The sequence below is a fragment of the Triticum dicoccoides genome, chromosome 3B (genome assembly GCF_002162155.2).
Source record: "Triticum dicoccoides isolate Atlit2015 ecotype Zavitan chromosome 3B, WEW_v2.0, whole genome shotgun sequence".
Lineage (NCBI taxonomy): Eukaryota > Viridiplantae > Streptophyta > Magnoliopsida > Poales > Poaceae > Triticum > Triticum dicoccoides.
This window is the reverse complement of record NC_041385.1, coordinates 475,730,820-475,754,819: the sequence shown is the minus strand read 5'-3', so window position 1 is coordinate 475,754,819 and position 24,000 is coordinate 475,730,820.

Genomic DNA, 24,000 nt, shown 5'->3' with positions numbered 1-24,000 from the left:
CGCTGAATTGAGATCCCTTTGAGTTCTTGGTTGGGGCCGTCCATAAATTCATTCTGGCAGTTCGGGTAGAAATACTCTCTAAAGAGGTCAACACTAGGTTCTCCTTGAAGGTATACCTCACATAAGACTTGGAAATTGCAAATATTGAAAATGGAGTTGGGCCTGATGTCTTGAGGATGAAGTTGCATAAAATGCAGAACATTGCGGAAGAATTTTGACCAGGGCGGTGAGAAGCCCCGGTTCATGTGATTAGTGAAAACGATAACTTCATCGGCTTGCGGCTGAGGTCTAGCTTCACCCGAATTAGGACCATGCCAGTGAATGACGTCTTTGGCCGGTAAGAAACCAATCTTTACCTAATCTTCAAGCATTGCCTCGGTAACAATGGATGGGACCCAGTCGCAGGATGTAACTGTCTTGGTCATGATTGGATGCACGGCCTATAATAAAGCAATTCAAGATGTTATTAAACTAGCAGATATGTGGCAAGTTACAAGTTGTTGTTTCAACCGCTATACAAGGATAAAGCTATAGAGATTCAGTTCAGAACAAGCCAGCTTGGTTAAATCGAAAGATGACCGGACTATGGACTTAAGTGGATGATGGCAACTTAAGCGGGGCCTAATGTAATATGGAGGGTCACGGTTTATGTCATAAGCCGCCATGGCAGTCTATCAAGTGAAAATTTTGACGAGGGGCAGACAAACAGATTTTACAAACTAGAGCTGTGATTTTGGATCTCTGACAGTTCAGAAAAGGCAGTGAAAGTAAAACCTAAGGTGGCGGCAGAGAAAAAACTTTGATGTGTTGATGTGGTTTTATACAAAGAGATGCTTGCTACGTCTCGAGCTTGCGTTGGTTTTCCCCGAAGAGAAGAGGATGATGCAGCACAGTAGCGTAAGTATTTCCCTCAGTTTTTGAGAACCAAGGTACCAATCCAGTAGGAGGTCACGTGCAAGTCCCTCGTACCTGCACAACACGATAGCAACTCGCAACCAACGCTTAGGGTTTGTCAATCCCTTCACGGTCACTTACAAGAGTGAGATCTGATAGAGATAATATTTTTGGTATTTTTGATAGATAGATGCAAAGTAAAAAGTAAAGGTAAAGTAAAAACAAAGCAAGTAAATAAAGTGATATAGATTGATATGATGAGAATAGACTCGGGGGCCATAGGTTTCACTAGTGGCTTCTCTCGAGAGCATAAGTATTCTACGGTGGGTGAACAAATTAATGTTGAGCAATTGACAAAATTGAGCATAGTTATGAGTATATCTAGGCAATGATCATGTATATAGGCATCACGTCCGAGACAAGTAGATCAAAACGATTCTGCATCTACTACTATTACTCCACTCATCGACCGCTATCCAGCATGCATCTAGAATATTAAGTTAAAACAGAGTAACGCCTTAAGCAAGATGACATGATGTAGAGGGATAAATTCATGCAATATGATAAAAAACCCATCTTGTTATCCTCGATGGCAACAATACAATACGTGCCTTGCAACTCTTTCTGTCATTGAGTAAGGACACCGCAAGATTGAACCCAAAGCCATGCACTTCTCCCATTGAAAGAACTACCAATCTAGTTGGCCAAACCAAACGGATAATTCGAAGAGACTTGCAAAGATAACTCAATCATACATAAAAGAATTCAGAGAAGAATCAAATATTTTCCATAGATAATACTGGATCATAAACCCACAATTCATCGGTCTCAACGAACACACCGCAAAAACAAGATTACATCGAATAGATCTCCACAAGAGAGGGGGAGAACATTGTATTGAGATCCAAAAAGAGAGAAGAAGCCATCTAGCTACTAGCTATGGACCCGAAGGTCTGAAGTAAACTACTCACACTTCATCGGAGGGGCCATGGTGATGATGTAGAAGCCCTCCATGGTGGATGCCCCCTCCGGCGGAGCTCCAGAACAGGCCCCAAGATCGGATCTCGTGGATACAAAAGGTTGCGGCGGTGGAATTAGGTTTTTGGCTCCCCTGTGATCATACGGGGATATGTAGGTATATATAGGAGGAAGGAGTACGTCGGTGGAGCTCCGAGGGGCCCACGAGGTAGGGAGGCGCGCCCAGGGGGAGGGGCGTGTCCTCCACCCTCGTGACCACCTCGTGGCTTTCTTGACGGAGGGTCCAAGGCTCCTAGATCTTATCTGATGAGAAAATCACGTTCCCGAAGGTTTCATTCCGTTTGGACTTCGTTTGATATTCTGTTTCTTCGAAACACTGAAAAAGGCAAAAAATAGCAATTCTGGGTTGGGCCTCCGGTTAATAGGTTAGTCCCAAAAATAATATAAAAGTGGAAAATAAAGCCCAATATAGTCCAAAACAGTAGATAAAGTAGCATGGAGCAATCAAAAATTATAGATACGTTGCAGACGTATCAAGCATTCCCAAGCTTAATTCCTACTCGTCCTCGAGTAGGTAAATGATAAAAAAAGAATTTTTGATGTGGGGTGATACTTTGGCATAATTTCAATGTAAATCTTATTCATTATGATATGAATATTCAGATCCGAAAGATTCAAGACAAAAGTTCATATTGACAAAGAAATAATAATACTTCAAGCATACTAATCAAAGCAATCATGTCTTCTCAAAATAACATGGCAAAAGAAAGTTCATCCCTACAAAATCATAAAGTTAGGCTATGCTTCATTTTCTTCACACAAAGATGTTCCCAACTTCTATACCCCCGATGACAAGCCAAGCAATTGTTTCATACTTAAATAATCTCAAACTTTTTTCAACCTTCACGCAATACATGAGCGTGAGCCATGGATATAGCACTATGGGTGGAATAGAATATGATGATGGGGATTGTGTGGAGAAGACAAAAAGGAGAAAGTATCACGTTGACGAGGCTAATCAACGGGCTATGGAGATGCCCATCAATTGATGTCAACATGAGGAGTAGGGATTGCCATGCAACGGATGCACTAGAGCTATGAATGCTCAACAAAAGAAAACTAGTGGGTGTGCATCCAACTTGCTTGCTCATGAAGACCTAGGGCATTTGAGGAAGCCCATCGTAGTAATATACAAGCCAAATTCTATAATGAAAAATTCCCACTAGTATAGAAAGACAACTTATGAGACTCACTACATGAAGAACAAGGTGCTACTTTGAAGCACAATATATGAGACTCACTACATGAAGAACAAGGTGCTACTTTGAAGCACAAGTGTGGAAAAAGAGATAGTAGCATTGCCCTTTTTTGGGCCTTTCCTTTTTTTTGGCCTTTTTTATTGGCCTTTCCTTTTTTTTATTTTGGCCTTTCTCCTTTTTTTTGGGGGCAATGCTCTAATAATAATGATCATCACACTTCTATTGATTACAACATAAGGATTACAACTCGAAACTTAGAACAAGATATGACTCTATATGAATGCCTCCGGTGGTGTACCGGGATGGTGCAATGAATCAAGAGTGACATGTATAGAAAATAATGCATGGTGGCTTTGCCACAAATACGATATCAACTACAAGATCATGCAATGGCAATATGACAAAAGTAATGCATGTCACGATGATGATGATGGAAGTTGCATGGCAATATTATCTCGGAATGGCTATGGAAATGTCATAATAGGTAGGTATGGTGGCTGTTTTGAGGAAGATATAAGGAGGTTTATGTGTGATAGAGCGTATCGTATCACGGGGTTTGGATGCACCGGCGAAGTTTGCACCAACTCTCAATGTGAGAAAGGGCAATGCACGGTACCGAAGAGGCTAGCAATGGAAGAAAGGTAAAAGTGCGTATAATCCATCGACTCAACATTAGTCAAAAGAACTCATATACTTATTGCAAAAATTTAGAAGTCATCAAAAATTCAAGTACTACGCGCATGCTCCTAGGGGGATAGATTGGTAGGAAAAGACCATCGCTCGTCCCCGACCGCCACTCATAAGGATGCACAAGCCAGGTACACTTCATGTTTCAAATTTGTTACATAACTTTAACCATACGTGCATGCTACGGGATTTGCAAACTTCAACACAAGCATTTCTCAAATTCATAATCACCCAACTAGAACGACTATGATATTATCACCTCCATATCTCAAAACAATTATCAAGCATCAAACTTATCTTAGTATTCAACGCACTCAAAAGAAAGTTTCACATATCTTGAATACCAAGTATATTAGCATTAAGCAAATTACCATGCTATTAACGACTCTCAAAATAATATAAGTGAAGCATGAGAGATCAAGTTTCCTTAAAACAAATCCACCACCGTGCTCAAAAAGATCTAAGTGAAGCACTAGAGCAAAAATTATCACGCTCAAAAGATATAAGTGAAGCACTATGAGCAAAACTATCAAGCTCAAAAGATGTAAGTGAAGCACATAGAGTATTCTAACAAATTTCAATTCATGAATGGATCTATCAAAAGGTGTGTACAGCAAGGATTATTGTGGTAGACTAACAAGCAAAGACACAAATAATACAAGACGCTCCAAGCAAAACACATATCATGTTGGTGAATAAAAATATAGCTCCAAGTAAATTACCGATGGAAGTGGACGAAAGAGGGGATGCCTTCCGGGGCATCCCCAAGCTTTGACTTTTTTGTGTAGTTGGATTATATTGGGGGTGCCATGTGCATCCCTAAGCTTAGTCTCTTGCTACTCCTTGTTCCATAATCCATCAAAAGAATTCACCCAAAACTTGAAAACTTCACAACACAAAACTCAACAGAAATCTCGTGAGCTCCGTTAGAGAAAGAAAACAAAAGACTACTTCAAGGTACTGAAATGAACTCATTATTTATTTATATTGGTGTTAAACCTACTGTATTCCAACTTCTCTATGGTTTATAAACTAATTTACTAGCCATAGATTCATCAAAATAAGCAAACAACACACGAAAAACAGAATCTGTCAAAAACAGAACAGTCTGTAGTAATCTGTAACTAACGCAAACTTCTGGAACTCTAAAAATTCTAACAAAATAGTAAGTCCTGGAAAATTTGTTTATTGATCAGCATCAAAAAGAATCAACACAAAACCACTCTCCAGTAAAAAATGGCAGCTAATCTCGTGAGCGCTAAAGTTTCTGTTTTTCAGCAGAATCAAATCAACTATCATCGTAGGTTATCCTATAGGTCCTACTTGGCACAAACACTAATTGAAACATAAAACCACATCCAAACAGAAGGTATATGTATTATTTATTCCTAAACAGAAGCAAAAACAAAAAACACAAAATAAAATTGGGTTGCCTCCCAACAAGCGCTATCGTTTAACGCCCTTAGCTAGGCATAAAAGGAAGGATAGATCTAGGTATTGCCATCTTTGGTAGGCAATCCATAAGTGGCTCTCATGATAGACTCATATGGTAATTTTATTTTATTTCTAGGGAAGTGTTCCATAATCTTCTTTAAGGGAAATTGGAAACTAATATTCCCTTCCTTCATATCAATAATTGCACCAATCGTTCTAAGGAAAGGTCTACCAAGAATAATAGGACATGAAGGATTGCAATCTATATCAAGAACGATAAAATCTACGGGCACATAATTCCTATTTGCAACAATAAGAACATCATTAATTCTTCCCATAGGATTTTTAATAGTGGAATCCGCAAGATGCAAGTTTAGAGAGCAATCATCAAAATCACGGAAATCTAGCAAATCACATAAAGTTTTGGGAATAGTAGAGACACTAGCACCCAAATCACATAAAGCATGAAACTCAAAGTCTTTAATTTTAATTTTAATCGTAGGTTCCCACTCATCATAGAGTTTTCTAGGGACAGAAACTTTCAACTCAAGTTTTTCTTCATAAGATTGCATCAAGGCATCAACAATGTGTTCGGTAAAGGCCTTATTTTGACTATAAGCATGAGGAGATTCTAGCACGGATTGCAACAAGGAAATACAACCAATCAAAGAGCAATTTTCATAATTAAATTCCTTGAGATCCAGAATAGTGGGTTTAGCAACATCACGGTTTTTATTTATTTCAGTCCCACTTTCATCAATTTCATCATCAAGATCTAGAAACTCCGAATTCTTATAACACCTTCTAGGTAAAGGAAGAGCATATTCAGTTTCATCAAGATTCATATTGCAAAACAAAGATTTAATGGGGGACACATCAATAACTTTTAAATCTTCATCTTGATTTTCATAGGAATTTGGTTCAGCGGCCATCTTATTGACTAAGGTAGCTTGCATATCCGAAATTTCAGCGGTCATCTTTTCAAGACGACCAATTTGGGCCCTTATACCATCAAATTCTCTAGACATATAATCGAGTTCTTTACTCATAAAGCTCATAAAAAATTTGTTCCTTAAGTTCGTTTCTAAAGAAATTATTGTGCTCAAATTGCAAAACCATAAACTTTCTAGCATTGCTTTCAATCTCCTCTAGCCTTTTAAGGTGAAGGTCACCAAATCTAGGTAGAGCCATCACAACAAGTAGGCAAACTAACACACGAGCAAACAAAAGGACGGGAAAAAGGAAAACAGGAAAGAGAGGAGGAGATTGGGAAAGAGAGGGCGAATAAAACGGCAAGGGTGAAGTGGGGGAGAGGAAAACAAGAGGCAAATGGCAAATAATGTAATGCGAGAGATAGGGATTGTGATGGGTACTTGGTATGTTTGACTTTTGCGTAAGCCTCCCTGGCAACGGCGCCAGAAATTCTTCTTGCTACGTCTCGAGCTTGCGTTGGTTTTCCCCGAAGAGGAGAGGATGATGCAGCACAGTAGCGTAAGTATTTCCCTCAGTTTTTGAGAACCAAGGTATCAATCCAGTAGGAGGTCACGCGCAAGTCCCTCGTACCTGCACAACACGATAGCAACTCGCAACCAACGCTTAGGGGTTGTCAATCCCTTCACGGTCACTTACGAGAGTGAGATCTGATAGAGATAATATTTTTGGTATTTTTGATAGATAGATGCAAAGTAAAAAGTAAAGGTAAAGTAAAAACAAAGCAAGTAAATTAAGTGATATAGATTGATATGATGAGAATAGACCCGGGGCCATAGGTTTCACTAGTGGCTTCTCTCGAGAGCATAAGTATTCTACGGTGGGTGAACAAATTAATGTTGAGCAATTGACAAAATTGAGCATAGTTATGAGTATATCTAGGCAATGATCATGTATATAGGCATCACGTCCGAGACAAGTAGATCGAAACGATTCTGCATCTACTACTATTACTCCACTCATCGACCGCTATCCAGCATGCATCTAGAATATTAAGTTAAAACAGAGTAACGCCTTAAGCAAGATGACATGATGTAGAGGGATAAAGTCATGCAATATGATAAAAAAAACCATCTTGTTATCCTCGATGGCAACAATACAATACGTGCCTTGCAACTCTTTCTGTCATTGAGTAAGGACACCGCAAGATTGAACCCAAAGCCATGCACTTCTCCCATCGAAAGAACTACCAATCTAGTTGGCCAAACCAAACGGATAATTCGAAGAGACTTGCAAAGATAACTCAATCATACATAAAAGAATTCAGAGAAGAATCAAATATTTTCCATAGATAATACTGGATCATAAACCCACAATTCATCGGTCTCAACAAACACACCGCAAAAACAAGATTACATCGAATAGATCTCCACAAGAGAGGGGGAGAACATTGTATTGAGATCCAAAAAGAGAGAAGAAGCCATCTAGCTACTAGCTATGGACCCAAAGGTGAAAGTGCAACTATCCCTAGGTGGTTTTGGTAATTCATAACAACATATAGCTCATTGAGCTAATGCTATTCCAAGACTATTATTTCAGGAAAGCTCAATGAATGGCATGGCATGGATGATGAAAGTGTATCCCTCAAAATACTAAGGACAAAGGATTGGCTCAAGCTCAGAAGCTCAAGACTCTTCATTTTATATTTTAGTGATCAAAGATCACATTGAGTCTATAGGAAAAGCCAATACTATCAAGTAGGGATGAGTTGTTGCTTAATGAGCCTCTTGCTTCATGTGCTTTGTGATATGCTCCAAAACCCTCAGCTACTTTCTTACATCCACAAATGACCTAAACCCAAAGCCAAAATCGGTCACACCGATTCTTCCAATCCGGCGCCACCGATTCCAAAAGTCATAGCCACTGCCACAAACCCTAAGCAAATCGGTCCTACCGATAGGGATCTCGGTCTCACCGAGATGGGATTGTAATCTCTCTGTTTCCCTTCGTAACGTTTCGGTCTAACCGAAGTGAGCGATCGGTCCCACCGAGATTGCAATGTAAACTCTCTATTTCCCTTTTGTAACATTTCGGTCTCACCGAAAAGAGTAAATCGGTCCCACCGAGTTTACCTGACCAACTCTCTGGAAAGCTTATTACCAAAATCGGTTTCACCGAGTTTGTGAAATCGGTCTTACTGAGATTACGTTATGCCCTAGCCCTAACCGAATCGGTCTCACCGAGTTGCATGTCGGTCCCACCGAAAATCACTAACGGTCACTAGGTTTACTAAATCGGTCCGACCGAGTCTGTTGAATCAGTCCCACCGAGTTTGGTAAATTGTGTGTAACGGTTAGATTTTGTGTGGAGGCTATATATACCCCTCCACCTCCTCTTCATTCGTGCAGAGAGAGCCATCAGACTAAACCTACACTTCCAACTTACCATTTCTGAGAGAGAACCACCTACTCATGTGTTGAGGCCAAGATATTCCATTCCTACCATATGAATCTTGATCTCTCGCCTTCCCCAAGTTGCTTTCCACTCAAACCTTCTTTCCACCAGATCCAAATCCTATGAGAGAGAGTTGAGTGTTGGGGAGACTATCATTTGAAGCACAAGAGCAAGGAGTTCATCATCAATGCACCATTTGTTACTTCTTGGAGTTTGGTGTCTCCTAGATTGGCTAGGTGTCACTTGGGAGCCTCCGACAAGATTGTGGAGTTGAACCAAGGAGTTTGTAAGGGCAAGGAGATCGCCTACTTCGTGAAGATCTACCGCTAGTGAGGCCAGTCCTTCGTGGGCGACGGCCATGGTGGGATAGACAAGGTTGCTTCTTCGTGGACCCTTCGTGGGTGGAGCCCTCTGTGGACTCGCACAACCGTTACCCTTCATGGGTTGAAGTCTCCATCAACATGGATGTACGATAGCACCACCTATCGGAACCACGCCAAAAACATCAATGTCTCCAATTGCGTTTGAATCCTCCAAACCCTTTCCTTTACTTTCTTGCAAGTTGCATGCTTTAATTTCCGCTGCCTATATACTCTTTGCATGCTTTCTTGAATTGTGTGATGATTGCTTGACTTGTCCTAAGATAGCTAAAATCTGCCAAACTCTAAAATTGGGAAAAGGTTAAATTTTTAATTGGTCAAGTAGTCTAATCACACCCCCATCTAGACATACTTCAAGGTCCTACAAGTGGTATCAGAGCTTTGGTCTCCATTTGCTTTGATTTACATAGCTTTTGGTGGTCATAGCCTTGGTTTCACAACCTAGGAGAGTATGGCGTCTAGCGAGGGAAATTATCACCGTAGAGGTCCTTACTTTGATGGTACTAATTTTGCTAGTTGGAAGCATAAGATGAAAATGCATATTCTCGGACATAACCCCTCCGTTTGGGCAATTATTTGGATTGGCTTGCAAGGTGAATTCTTTGATGGGAGAGAACCGAACCATGAAGCGAATGTGGAAGAATTGAAGATGCTGCAATACAACGCTCAAGCTTGTGATATGATCTTCAATGGATTGTGCCCCAAAGAATTCAAAAAAATCAGCCATCTTGAGAATGCAAAGGAAATTTGGGATACTTTGATTGATATGCATGAAGGTACCAACTCCGTCAAGGAATCCAAGTTGGATGTGCTCCAAAGTCACCTTGACAAGTTCAAAACGAAGGATGGTGAAGGTGTCGCTGAAATGTACTCTAGGCTTGCACTTATCACAAATGAGATTGCCGGCTTAGGGAGTGAAGCGATGACCGACAGATTCATCATCAAGAAAATCCTAAGAACATTGGATGGGAAGTATGATACCGTGTGCACATTGATCCAAATGATGCCAAACTACAAAAATCTCAAGCCAACGGAAGTCATCGGATGAATTGTTGCTCATGAGATGTCACTCAAGGATAGAGGAACTTCACAACAAGTCAAGTGGTGCTTATAAAGCCTCAAGTGAAGCCCCCACATCATCAAGTGAGAAACAAAACTTCAATGAAGAATTGAGCTTAATGGTGAAGAACTTCAACAAATTCTACAAGAGTAGAAGCAAAGAAAGAAGCTCCAAGTCGAGGTCTTATCATGACAAAAGATCTTCTAGTCGAGAGCGCAATTGCTACAATTGTGGGGGGCCTGGACACTACTCCAATGAGTGTACGGCACCCTACAAAAGAAGAGAAGATTATCCAAAAAGAAGAATCAAAAGAGAAGAATCACCACCAAGAGAGAGGAGGAGTAGAGATGATCGTTATGAACGAAGACCCTCATGGAGAAGCAAGGATTCGGAAAGGAAGGACAAGTCATCAAGGAGCTACACAAAACGAAGACATCAAGCTCATGTTGGTGAATGGGTATCCGGCTCCGACTCCGACAATCACTCTGAGAGAAGCTATCACTCCGACTCTGAACATACTCACGATGAAGGTGTTGCCGGTCTAGCACTTGTGTCAACCAACTCCTACGACATATTTGATTCACCAAATGAAGGAATTGGAAGATGATTCATGGCCAAAGGTCCAAAGGTAACACATCCTGAGTATGTTGATTTCAATAGTGATGAAGATGACTTGCTTGTGGATGATGATTTACTTGTTAACAACTCTAGTGATGAATACTATGATGAAACGTCAATTAATCATGCTAATCAAACGAATGACAATGATAAGGAGAAAATTGAGCTTTTAACTAAAGAACTAAACACTCTAAAGTTGGCTCATGAAACTATCTTCGAAGATCATCGAGAACTTTTAAGGGCTCATGAGAAGTTACGCTTTGAAAAGCTCAATCTTGAGCAAGAGCATGAGTTCTTAAAGGCAATCAATGATGATCTCCGTAAGAAAAGTTCTTCTTACATTGCCAAGCGTTTACTCTTATCTACTTACATGCCTCAAGTCAAGTCTGGTAACAAGTACAAGAAAGATACTTCCTCTAGTAGTAACAATAATAATGTTAAATCCAATATTGTTGCTTCTAGTAGTTCTCTTGATTCCACTAATGATTCTCTTAGCCAAGTTACACTTGAGCAAGAAAATAGCTTATTGAAGGGAATTATAGAGAAAGGTGTTTACAAGGGCCTTGCCGGTTGTAAGCAATTCAAGGAAATTGTACGCAAGCAAGGAAGACACCGGAAGAATCAAGGTGTTGGTTTTGAACGAAAGTTCAATGCCAATGGAGTTGAGTGGGAAGAAGATCAATACCCCAAGATGAAGTTTGTTCCTCAACAAGAGAAGTATGATCCTACTTCCTTCAAGGGAACACAAGCTCAAGATGATCTTCCTCCACAAGGCCACAAGAACAAAGGCAAGGATAAGCTTCAAGAAGAGATTGATGCATTTGAAGAAGCACCTAAGGTCTCGGTCAAGTGGATTCCCAAGACTACATCAAGTTCTACCTCATAAAGTACAACTACAACTCCAAGGATTCCCATCAAGATGATGTGGATCCCGAAGAAGAAGAACTAGGGAGTTCTTGAGGGTGACTCCGCCAACATTCTTCAATCATATCTTTATGCCAAGGACAAGTGCAATCAACTTCCACATCTTGCACTAGTTCAAGGAGTCACAAACCCTCATGTTGGTAAGGCAAGGGACAAGGTAACCTAATGGTTTCATGGACATCATCTTGTGTGTGCATCACTCTATGTCTATGGATATTCTTGTTTATTCCTTGTGGGACTAACCCATGTAGGCAAGTTGAAAGCGCAACTCACTCCAAAGGATTGCTCCAAATGATCTACATCAACATTGAGCATCCACATCTTCAACACCTACATGAAGTCATCATCAACAAAACCCAAGGTTAGTTCATCCCTCTAAAGGGGGGATCTCACATCTAGGGGGAGCTTAACTCAAAAAATTGAGTCAAAGCAACTCTAATGGTGTGAACACATCAATGCATTATGTAAAAGTGGTAACCCCACTTGAGCTTAAACAATGAGTATGACCTATGATCAAATGTTCTCATTTGACTCCTAAGTCAATATACTCATATATAGATGACCTAGTCATCGCCAATTGTTTGATAGATGCTAGAATTGGTTGTGCATGCTTTGCCACATATTTCATTTGCCATTTTATTGTGTGAGCATGTTGGTGCATATTTTATTCATTCAAGGACATCCACTTGTTGTTTTGATTGTTTGGTTCTTTCTTATTTTGGCCAAGTGGATGGACAAGAATGCCTAAGAACGCTCTCTAGCTATCTATGCTTTTCTCGTCTCAAACTCTATTCATGCTACATCACAAAATTTGATCAAGTCAGATTCGAACCACTTTGTGTGAGGAGCACTCGGAGTCCCCGATTCGTCATAGACTTAAACTTCCAAAACCTCTTTGTGATTCTCGGTCTGACTGATTCCTCCATTTCGGTCCTACCGAGATCATTAAGTTGATCTGAGTTTTCAATCTCGGTGCAACCGATTTGAACTTTTCGGTCACACCGAGTTGCTATAACTGGACACAGTTATGCATCTCGGTGCAACTGAGTTGTTCCACTCGGTCACACCGACAGGGTCCGGCTATATATAGACACGGGCAAAATTTTGGAAATTTCTCCGAACTCCTTCGCCTGCGCAATAGCTCGCTCTGCCATGGAAGGTCTCCAGATCGTCTCCTCGTCGCCAGCCGCCTCCTGTCGCTGGTCTCCGCTGCCGTCAACGGAATTCAACCCCACCATTGCCGCCATAGCGCGTTCATCGCCGCACTAGGGTATGGACTCGATCTTTGTGCTATCCACATCTGATTCCTGGCACATTGTACTCTTATTGATTCTTGCCACGATTAAAACAATCCTATCCAGCCAAAGTAGTCTGTAGAGTAGATTAGATTCAAATTTTTAGGGTTAGGTTTGTGCCGAAACCATCTCGGACCAACCGAGTTGAAAAACTCGGTCTCACCGATTTGGCATATGCCATTGCACTAGTGACTCTCGGTCTGACCGAGAATTACTAATCGGTGCGACCGATTTTAGGATTCTGTGAAACCCTAGCAATCTCGGTGCCACCGAACTGTGACTCGATCCAACTGAGTTCATCAGTTTAGGTTCCAAAAACTGCTTCGGTATCACCGAGTTTGAAAATCGGTTGATCCGAAATGCTTTCTATGGAAAACTAAAATTGAATATTTGAATCATTCTTTTGAAAAATCTCTGCATTTTGTGATGCTCATCCACTCTATCTCATCTATAACTCTTCACAGGGTCAGCAGTCAGCCTTTGCAGCATGTCAGACCAGAGTGACAGTCAGAACAGGTCAGCAAAGCAGATTCACATGAGTGAGGGCACTAGTCCCTCCAGCACTTCAGATGAAGGGAGCAGAAGCACTCCTAGCAACCTGCCTAAGGCTGCTACCAGGCAAAGGAGAAAGAGAACCTCAGACTCAGAAGATGAGGACTACAAAGCTGAAGAAGACGAGGCTACTTCCAAGAAAGTGGTGCTCAAGAAGGAATATGGCTCAGCAAAGGATATAAAGCCAGGCATGAATACTAAAAGGCCTGCAGGAAGACAACCAATGTCCAAGGCCAGGGCATCAACTCAACTGCCTGAAAAGCCTGATCCCAAAGAGCCACCTGCTGAAGGCAAGAAGAGGAAGGAAAGGGTCAAGAAAAACATGGCCAGAGTTGTTGGTCAACCTTCCATGATGGAAGAGGAAGAGCTTACTGCACCAGCACCAAATGCACCAAAGCTTATGGGTGATGCTATTAAATCTGGGGCTGCAACATCTAAGCCCAAGGAAGCACCCAAAGCTGCCCCCAAGGCCAAGTCTGCACCAAAGAGGAATACCAGGAGTATTCCAGCTGCTGAGAAGAACAAGGCCCCAGTGCCTGAGGTTGCTGAGGAGGAAGATTAAGAAGCACAGGTTCTAAGGAAGCTCAAGCCTAAGATACCAGATCACAATGATGCCCATCCTGTGGCTGAGGACATGAACATCAGAAAAGACTCAGGATTGAGGCTATGGAGGATGGCAGATCCATATGCCACAAGGAGAAGAACTGCTGTTGATTACAGGTTCCATACAAAGGAACATCAGGACTTCTATGAGACAATCTTATTGGACAAGAAGCCCATAGTTTGTGATATGAGGTGGGTCGGCTGGACCTACATGAAGGAAAATGAAGAGCACTATCCTGGAGTGCAAGACAGCTTTGTTGCTTGTGGAGTTGCAGATTTTGTTGGGCAAAAGCTCACAAACTGGAATGATGAACTTATCATGCAATTCTACTCCACAACACATTTTTACCCAGATGGAAGAATTGTTTGGATGTCTGAAGGTGAAAGGTACCAATCCACTGTTGAAGAATGGGCAAAACTGATAAATGCCCCAAAGGAAAATGATGATGATCTGGATGTATATGCCAAGAAGAAAATGGGACACAATACCATGGCACACATGTACAAGGAGATCCCAGACAAAGCCCTAGAGACTTTCTCTTTTGGATCAGTCCATTTTCTATTGTCAGGGCCGCCTACTATCAATTGGATTCTGAGGCACACTCTGTTGCCCAAGTCTGGTGACCACAACATGATCAGAGGGCATGCCATCGACATGTTGCACTTATTTGATGTGCCACAGAAATTCAAAGTCATGAGCCTTATAGTTGAAACCATTAAGAGTACTGCAGCAGATCAAAAGAGGAGCTGTGGTTATGCACTTCAAATTCAGGAATTGATCAACTCAAAGATGGGAACTGGAAAATATCTATTGGATAGGGAACATTTTCCACTCTATCCAGACTTTGAAGACAATGAGGTTGTCATGAATGAGGATGATCCATCATCAGTTCAAGCTCAAGAGAAGAGGGAGAAGGCAAGGAAGGAGAAGGCTGCCAAGATGCCAACTCAAGAGGAGGCATCTGAGTATTTCTTGAAAAACAAGCAGGAGCAGCTTGGTTACTTGATAGCATCATCACTGAGGATTGAGAAGGGGTTGGCCACCTTAACTCAGAATCAGGAGAGCTTGGAGAGAATCATGGAACAAAAATTCTATGATCTAGAGGTCAAAGTAACTGAGATTCAGTCAGTTGTGGAGCAACTGCAGGATGACATGCAGGAGAGGAAGGGCAAGACAACCACAAATGTCTTTGCCAGAGTGCCTAGAGCTCAGAGGTCAGCTGTTGTGCCAGTGCCAGACACTAGAGCAACATCTTCAGCACCAGCTACTGCCCCTTCAGCTCTAGTGCAACCAGCTTCAGCATCAACTCCAGCACCCTCTACATCAACTGAAGCCTTCGTCCAAGGAGCCATCTCTACACCACCAACTGAAGATCAAGCCTGAGAGTCGATCTAGCACTATGCATTTTCTATGAACTTTTTGGTAACTTGTTGCCAAAGGGGGAGAAAAATGTATAGATCATAGGCTTCGAGAGAGAGAGAGTTGCTTTTGTTCTCTCTTGCTTTGTTGATTTAAACTTGTTTGCTTTTGATTGGTTGAGATACTATGCTTGTGAGACATTGATGATCATGTGTTTGATCATAAGCTACACTTATGCATGTTTGATGATATTATCCTATCTATCATATGTCATCATTCACTTTGCTTGGTGATGAGTGCATGTATTAATACTTATCATTTTGAGCGCTCCACCAAGATGTATGTGACATGGAAGAGTAACCCATGAGCCTAATTGCTTGTGCATTTGCAGTCCAAAGCAAATTTTAAACTATGCACAAATTTAGGGGGAGCTCTTGCTTATCACATACTTCTCAAAGCGACGATGTTTTTATTCTTATTATCATTTGTCGAAGCTTTGATCTATATGTTGTCATCAATTACCAAAAAGGGGGAGAGTGAAAGTGCAACTATACCTAGGTGGTTTTGGTAATTCATAACAACATATAGCTCATTGAGCTAATGCTATTCCAAGACTATTATTTCAGGAAATCTCAATGAATGGCATGGCATGGATGATGAAAGTGGATCCCTCAAAATACTAAGGACAAAGGATTGGCTCAAGCTCAAAAGCTCAAGACTCTTCATTTTATATTTTAGTGATCCAAGATCACATTGAGTCTATAGGAAAAGCCAATACTATCAAGGAGGGATGAGGTGTTGCTTAATGAGCCTCTTGCTTCATGTGCTTTGTGATATGCTCCAAAACCCTCAACTACTTTCCTACTTCCACAAATGACCTAAACCCAAAGCCAAAATCGGTCACACCGATTCTTCCAATCCGGCACCACCGATTCCAAAAGTCATAGTCACTACCACAAACCCTAAGCAAATCGGTCCTACCGATAGGGATCTCGGTCTCACCGAGATGGGATTGTAATCTCTCTATTTCCCTTTGTAACGTTTCGGTCTAACTGAAGTGAGCGATCGGTCCCACTGAGATTGCAATGTAAACTCTCTATTTCCCTTTTGTAACATTTCGGTCTCACCGAAAAGAGCAAATCGGTCCCACCGAGTTTACCTGAACAACTCTCTGGAAAGCTTATTACCAAAATCGGTTTCACCGAATTTGTGTAATCGGTCTTACCGAGATTACGTTATGCCCTAACCGTAACCAAATCGGTCTCACCGAGTTGCATGTCGGTCCCACTGAAAATCACTAACGGTCACTAGGTTTACTAAATCGGTCCGACCGAGTCTGTTGAATTGGTCCCATCGAGTTTGGTAAATTGTGTGTAACGGTTAGATTTTGTGTGGAGGCTATATATACCCCTCCACCTCCTCTTCATTCGTGCAGAGAGAGCCATCAGACTAAACCTACACTTCCAACTTACCATTTCTGAGAGAGAACCACCTACTCATGTGTTGAGGCCAAGATATTCCATTCCTACCATATGAATCTTGATCTCTAGCCTTCCCCAAGTTGCTTTCCACTCAAACCCTCTTTCCACCAGATTCAAATCCTATGAGAGAGAGTTGAGTGTTGGGGAGACTATCATTTGAAGCACAAGAGCAAGGAGTTCATCATCAACGCACCATTTGTTACTTCTTGGAGAGTGGTGTCTCCTAGATTGGCTAGGTGTCACTTGGGAGCCTCCGACAAGATTGTGGAGTTGAACCAAGGAGTTTGTAAGGGCAAGGAGATCACGTACTTCGTGAAGATATACCGCTAGTGAGGCCAGTCCTTCGTGGGCGACGGCCATGGTGGGATAGACAAGGTTGCTTCTTCGTGGACCCTTCGTGGGTGGAGCCCTTCGTGGACTCGCGCAACCGTTACCCTTCGTGGGTTGAAGTCTCCATCAACGTGGATGTACGATAGCACCACCTATCGGAACCACGCCAAAAACATCCATGTCTCCAATTGCGTTTGAATCCTCCAAACCCTTTCCTTTACTTTCTTGCAAGTTGCATGCTTTAATTTCCGCTGCCTATATACTCTTTGCATGCTTGCTTGAATTGTGTGATGATTGCTTGACTTGTCCTAAGATAGCTAAAATCTGCCAAACTCAAAAACTGGGAAAAGGTTAAGTTTTTAATTGGTCAAGTAGTCTAATCACCCCCCTCTAGACATACTTCAAGGTCCTATAGAAGGTCTGAAGTAAACTACTCACACTTCATCGGAGGGGCCATGGTGATGATGTAGAAGCCCTCTGTGGTGGATGCCCCCTCCGGCAGAGCTCCGGAACAGGCCCCAAGATGGGATCTCGTGGATACAGAAGGTTGCGGCGGTGGAATTAGGTTTTTGGCTCCCCTGTGATCATACGGGGATACGTAGGTATATATAGGAGGAAGGAGTACGTCGGTGGAGCTCCGAGGGGCCCACGAGGTAGGGAGCGCACCCAGGGGGAGGGGCGCGCCCTCCACCCTCGTGACCGCCTCGTGGATTTCTTGACGGAGGGTCCAAGTCTCCTGGATCTTATCTGATGAGAAAATCACGTTCCCGAAGGTTTCATTCCGTTTAGACTTCGTTTGATATTTTGTTTCTTCGAAACACTGAAAAAGGCAAAAAACAGCAATTCTGGGCTGGGCCTCCGGTTAATAGGTTAGTCCAAGAAATAATATAAAAGTGGAAAATAAAGCCCAATATAGTCCAAAATAGTAGATAAAGTAGCATGGAGCAATCAAAAATTATAGATATGTTGGAGACGTATCAATGCTACTTTAATGACGAAAATGGAGACAAAACTACTTCCGTGCAAGATCTACGGCCTGTCCATATTAAAAGTTGTAGGAGTTCAAGAAGGTAATGAAGAACAACATGAACACCGACGAACATCACAAACCCTAAAGGCAGAACTAAGATGAAAGGGGAAGGCGTGCTTACAGGAGATGAGGATCGGTGGTGGCGCACTGGAGTTCTCTGGTCTTGTTAGGTCTATGCGGCGACCTGAGTTGATGTAGCGGTTGGAGGTCGCGACGACGGAGTTTGAGCACTCGTGCGGCTAAGAGAAGGAGGAAGACGAAGAAGGAAGAAGGGGGGAAATGAGAGAGACCCCTGTCCCTATTTATAAGGTGGGTGAATACAAGGCATGCACTGGAATCGAGGAGGCCAAAATCATCGTATGGCTATAGGGACGCCTCGATTTTCGGGATGTTTATTAAGATAAGGATCAGTTAAAGAAGCTCTAGGCCTCGTGCAGATTTAAGGCGAAATGACGTCATGGCGGTTTAAGAGGATTTCAAGAGCTAACGCCATGGCGACTTACAACAAGTGATGCAGATTTTACAAGTCAAGTGTTGAAGATTGATATGAAGAAGTTCAAATCAACCTGGGGCCTAATGTTGGGGATATAACTACTGGGTATGAAACACCCAGGAGGGGCCAGGTCATACCACTAGCGATAACCCATGAAGGTGGCGGGTTATAACAAGCCCGCTGACAGCCCAAGACCCAGAGGCGACTTAGGGCCCAAGAGGATGAACCGCCATGAGAATAACTTGTATTGTAAGGCAGGCTTAGTTAGTCACCGAGCCGGGACTCTATAAGCCGTCGGGCGTCAACTTGTGTATATAAAGGGACGACCCGATGGCGAGTTAGGGCAGAAAGAGAAGAGATTGAGAACTAGGTCTAGCGTATTCGCTCCCTCAATAACCACCCTACACTGGATTAGGCTATTACCTCCACCGCGAGGGTCGAACCAGTATAAACTCTCTGTGTCCCTTGTCCCATTTAACCCCTTCAAGCTAATTACGTTGCGATGGCTCCATACCTAAGTCCTTACACTAGGACATCTGACGTGACAATTCCACGATAGAAGGCCTACTGGAACTGATCCCATGTAATTGTGGTGATGGGATAGGTGGTGGTGTAGTTCTCCCACCATGAGGTTGCGGGTCTATCAAGCTGATGTGGGGCAAAGCATAACTTCTCCGCATCCTGCATCCAACAGTTACAAGCTCTCTTCCGATCTTGCGGAGCCAATCATCAGCAACAATCGGCTCAATGCTGCTACAGAACACCGGCGGAGTTTCTACAGAACACCGGTGGAGTCAACCTTAAGAAACGGTCCAGGTTGTCGATAGGTGGTGGTGGTGGTGTATTGTTGTTATTGTTGTTGTTGTTGTTGTTGTTGTTGTTGTTGTTGTTGTTGTTGTTGTTGTTGTTGTTGTTGTTGTTGTTGTTGTTGTTGTTGTTGTTGTTGTTGTTGTTGTTGTTGTTGTTGTTGTTGTTGTTGTTGTTGTTGTTGTTGCCTTGGTTCTGGATGAGCGTCTGCAACAAGGCATTCTGTTTTTGAATCAGCTGGGTGAGCTCTGGTAGGAAGGTGAATCTGAGGTCATGTCTCGGAGGCATCTGATGTTTTGGAGTGGATGGGAAATTAGAATAGAACAATGGCCTAAAGACGAAATAACACTACCCATATGCATGCAACAATCATTATCACACCGATCATTCATTTATTCAACTCAATCATAGTTCATTCGGGATACAAGTCTTACGGCAAATCAAAAACATTGGCCTAAGTCGGTCAATGATAAAATAAAAAAATAACATGGCGATCATGATTAAGTGTTATCCTCGGATATCCTTGCGTCCTCCAGCGGTGCGTCTTCCGGTGGTGCGTCTCCTCTTGATGCGTCCTTCAGTGGAGCTCTCCTTGTTGTCCTCATCATTGCTCGCTAAGGGTCCATCATCACCCTTTGGATAAAGGTCTTCTCACAGATCCATCTTCTCCTCCATCGCGGTAATATAAGTCTTCAAGTTCTGGATTCTCTCCATAAGGTCCTTGACTTCTTCTTCATGCTCGTCATGGTCCTCTCATGCTTTATCCTCCAATTTCAGTTCATGGCAGATCAGCTTCCTTAACATCTTCGAGCTTCTGCCTGAGTGAACTTCCAGAGTCCTGATGTGAGGCTCCAGGTCTTGGACATATGAGAGAATGGAGTTGTCATCCATGGTGCGCATGATATCTCCAATTGCAATTTTGTGGGAGATCATGTTGAGGTGTGACTCGTCGAGCTTGACCCTGTACTCCTCCCGGAGGTGTTCAAGTCCATGATGAATAGCCATGTCCATCCCGAGGATCCAAGTAGGGGCGGTAAACTAGAATTCAATGGGCTCTGAGAAGCTTCCGAAAGTCCTCCCTAGAATGTGTGATGACCCACAAGTATAGGGGATCAATCATAGTCCTTACGATAAGTAATAGTGTCGAACCCAACGAGGTGCAGAAGGAAATGACAAGTGGTTTTCAGCAAGGTATTTTCTACAAGCACAAAAATTGCAGGTAACAGGTAGTTTGATAGCTAGATAATTTGTAACAAGCAAGTAATGGTAACGGTAAATAAAGTGCATTAAGGTAGCCCAATCCTTTTGTGGCAAAGGACGGGCCAAAATGGTCTCTTATAATAAGCAAAGCGTTCTTGAGGGTACATGGGAATTTCATCTAGTCACTTTCATCATGCTGGTTTGGTTCGTGTTCGCTACTTTGATAATTTGATATGTGGGTGGACCGGTGCTTAGGTGTTGTTTACTTGAACAAACCTCCTACTTATGATTAACCCCCTCACAAGCATCCGCAACTATGAGAAAAATATAAAGATAAAATCTAACCATAGCATTAAACTTTTGGATCCAAATCAGTCCCTTACGAAGTAGCGCATAAACTAGGGTTTAAGGTTCTGTCACTCTAGCAACCCATCATCTAATAACTACTCCACAATGCTTTCCCTTAGGCCCAAATATGGTGAAGTGCCATGTAGTCGACGTTCACATGACACAACTAAGGGAATCACAATATACATATCATCAAAATATCAAACACATATCAAGTTCACATGATTACTTGCAACAAGATTTCTCTCGTGACCTCAAGAACAGAAGTAACTACTCACAAATGATAATCATGCTCAAGATCAATGGGGTATTAAATATCATAATGGATTTGAACAATAATATTCCACCAAATAAACCATATAGTAATCAACTACAAGATGTAATCAACACTACTAGTCACCCACAGGTTCCAATCTTAGGTTTTGGTACAAAGATTGAACACAAGAGATGAACTAGGGTGTGAGAGGATATGGTGTTGTTGAAGATGTTTATGAAGATTGGCCTCCCAAAGATGAGAGGTTGTTGGTGATGACGATGGCTTCGATTTCCCCCTCCGGGAGGGAAGTTCCCCTGATGGAATCGCTCCGCCCGAGGGAAAAAGTGCTCCTGCCCAAGTTCCGCCTCGAGACAGCGGAGCTTTGTCCCGAAAGTCCTCCCTATTTTTTCTAGGTCAAAATGACTTATATACCGGAAGATGGGCACCGAAGGTAAACCATGCTGAGCACAACCCACCAGGGCGCAATTGGGGGCCCTGGCACGCCCTGGTGTCTTGTGCTCACCAGGTGGACCCCCTCCGGTAGTTATTTGCTCAAGTATTTTTTATATATTCCAAAAAAAATTTAGTAAATTCTCAGTTCATTTGGAGATGTGCAGAATAGGTAACTCTGACGTAGCTTTTTCAGGTCCAGAATTCCAGCTGTCGGCATTCTCCCTCTTTGTGTAAACCTTGCATATTATGAGAGCAAAGACATTAGAATTACTCCATAAAGCATTATTATGCATAAAAACATTGTAAATAACAACAGGAAAACATGATGCAAAATGGACCTATCAACTCCCCCAAGCTTAGACGTCGCCTGTCCTCTAGCGAAAAACTAATATCAAAAAAATGCCCACATTCTTAGAGAGAGAGGTGTGGATAAAAACAAAATATGGACATAGAAGCATCATGCTTATTATTATAACAACAACAAAATTTATCATAGAACTTTGTCACATAACTTTATCATATAATTTCTCATGAACAAGTAACAATTCATCACAACATCGAAGTAAAAGCATAAACTCTATTGAAAACCAACAAACTATGTTACCAGTCGACTTTGCAACTGCAATTCATCATCTTTTTAGGAAGGGTCTCGTATCAAAGCCTTTTCGCAAGTCCACATACTCAACCATCATATAATATTCTATGATTGCAAATACTCACCGCATACACATGAGCAAAAAGTTTCAACCAGAAACATAGAAAGATAGGGGCTTATAGTTTTGCCTCCCAACATATTCACCTCAAGGGCGATGTCAACAATAATGACTCATGCTCACCCATATCCAACTGGATATATGTGCCTAGATCTTTCCTCGCCACATGATGCTTGCAAAAAGATAAAATAAAAAGGAATAAGGAAGAATACTTTGACTCTTGCATAAAAGTAAATACATAAAAGTAAAAGATAGGCCCTTCGCAGAGGGAAGCAGAGGTTGTCATGGCTTTCTGGTTTGTATGATCAACCTCTTAGTGCAAAAGAACATCACATTATATTGCCCCTTATGATAGCAACCTTTATTATGCAGCCTGACACTTTTATTATTTTTCCATCACAAGTCCGTACAACACTCAATTTTCTCTTACACTAAATGATCCAACACATTTAGAAGCAATTTTATTGCCTTATTGCACCATTGAAAACTTACTTGAAGGCTCTTACTCAATCCATAAGTAGGTATGGTGAACTCTCAAGATAAGATTTTGGGTTTAAGGGTTTTTGGATGCACAAGTAGTATCTCTACTTAGTGCGGAATTTTTAGCTAACAAAGATATCGAGCAAGCACCACATGTTAAAGGATCAATGACAATATAACTTCTATGTGGATATGAACAAACATAAATCATTAAGTTGTCTTCCTTTTCCAACGTCAACAATTTTGGCATATAATATTTTGATGGGGGCTCAGAATCACAAAAGATGTCCAAGATAGTGTATTTGCATGTGAATCTTCTCTTCCCTTATTAAATCTTTCATGAATTGCATCATTGACCGATCCTATGTTTGTCAACTTTCAACAAATGTTACCACTTGTACTTTTCTTTATGTGATGTCATTACTTACCATAAGATTAGTATATGATATTTTTCATTATTTCCTTTTATTTTGATTGAAACATAAAAGTAAAGAAAGCAAAACTCGAACTAATCTTTATTATATATCTCGCACACGATTACATAGATAGATAGATAGATAGATCACTAAGCAAACACTCAGAAATAGTTAACTAAACTTTTATTAAACTAATTCAAAAGATAACTAAAGATCAAACTAAGATAAATAAACACAAATAAGGTGGTGTGATATGATACCGAGGCACCTCCCCCAAGCTTGGCACAAGCCAAGGGGAGTGCCTATACCGTGAACTCAAGTCTCCTTTGGTGATGAAGGAGGTGGTGGTGATGAGGTAGTACCGAGCTTATCCTCCGGCTTCCATGGCAGTGGCTCATCATCATAAGAGGAAGAACGAGTCTCGTGAGTCCTGCAACTGGTAGCCATACTCATACCTTTAAACCTTGACTCATATTCAAAGACTTGGTTTTGGAGATCATAGATTTGGCTTTGAAGAAAGTTTATTTGCTTGTTGAGGGTGAAGACAGCGTCCTTCATGGAACGG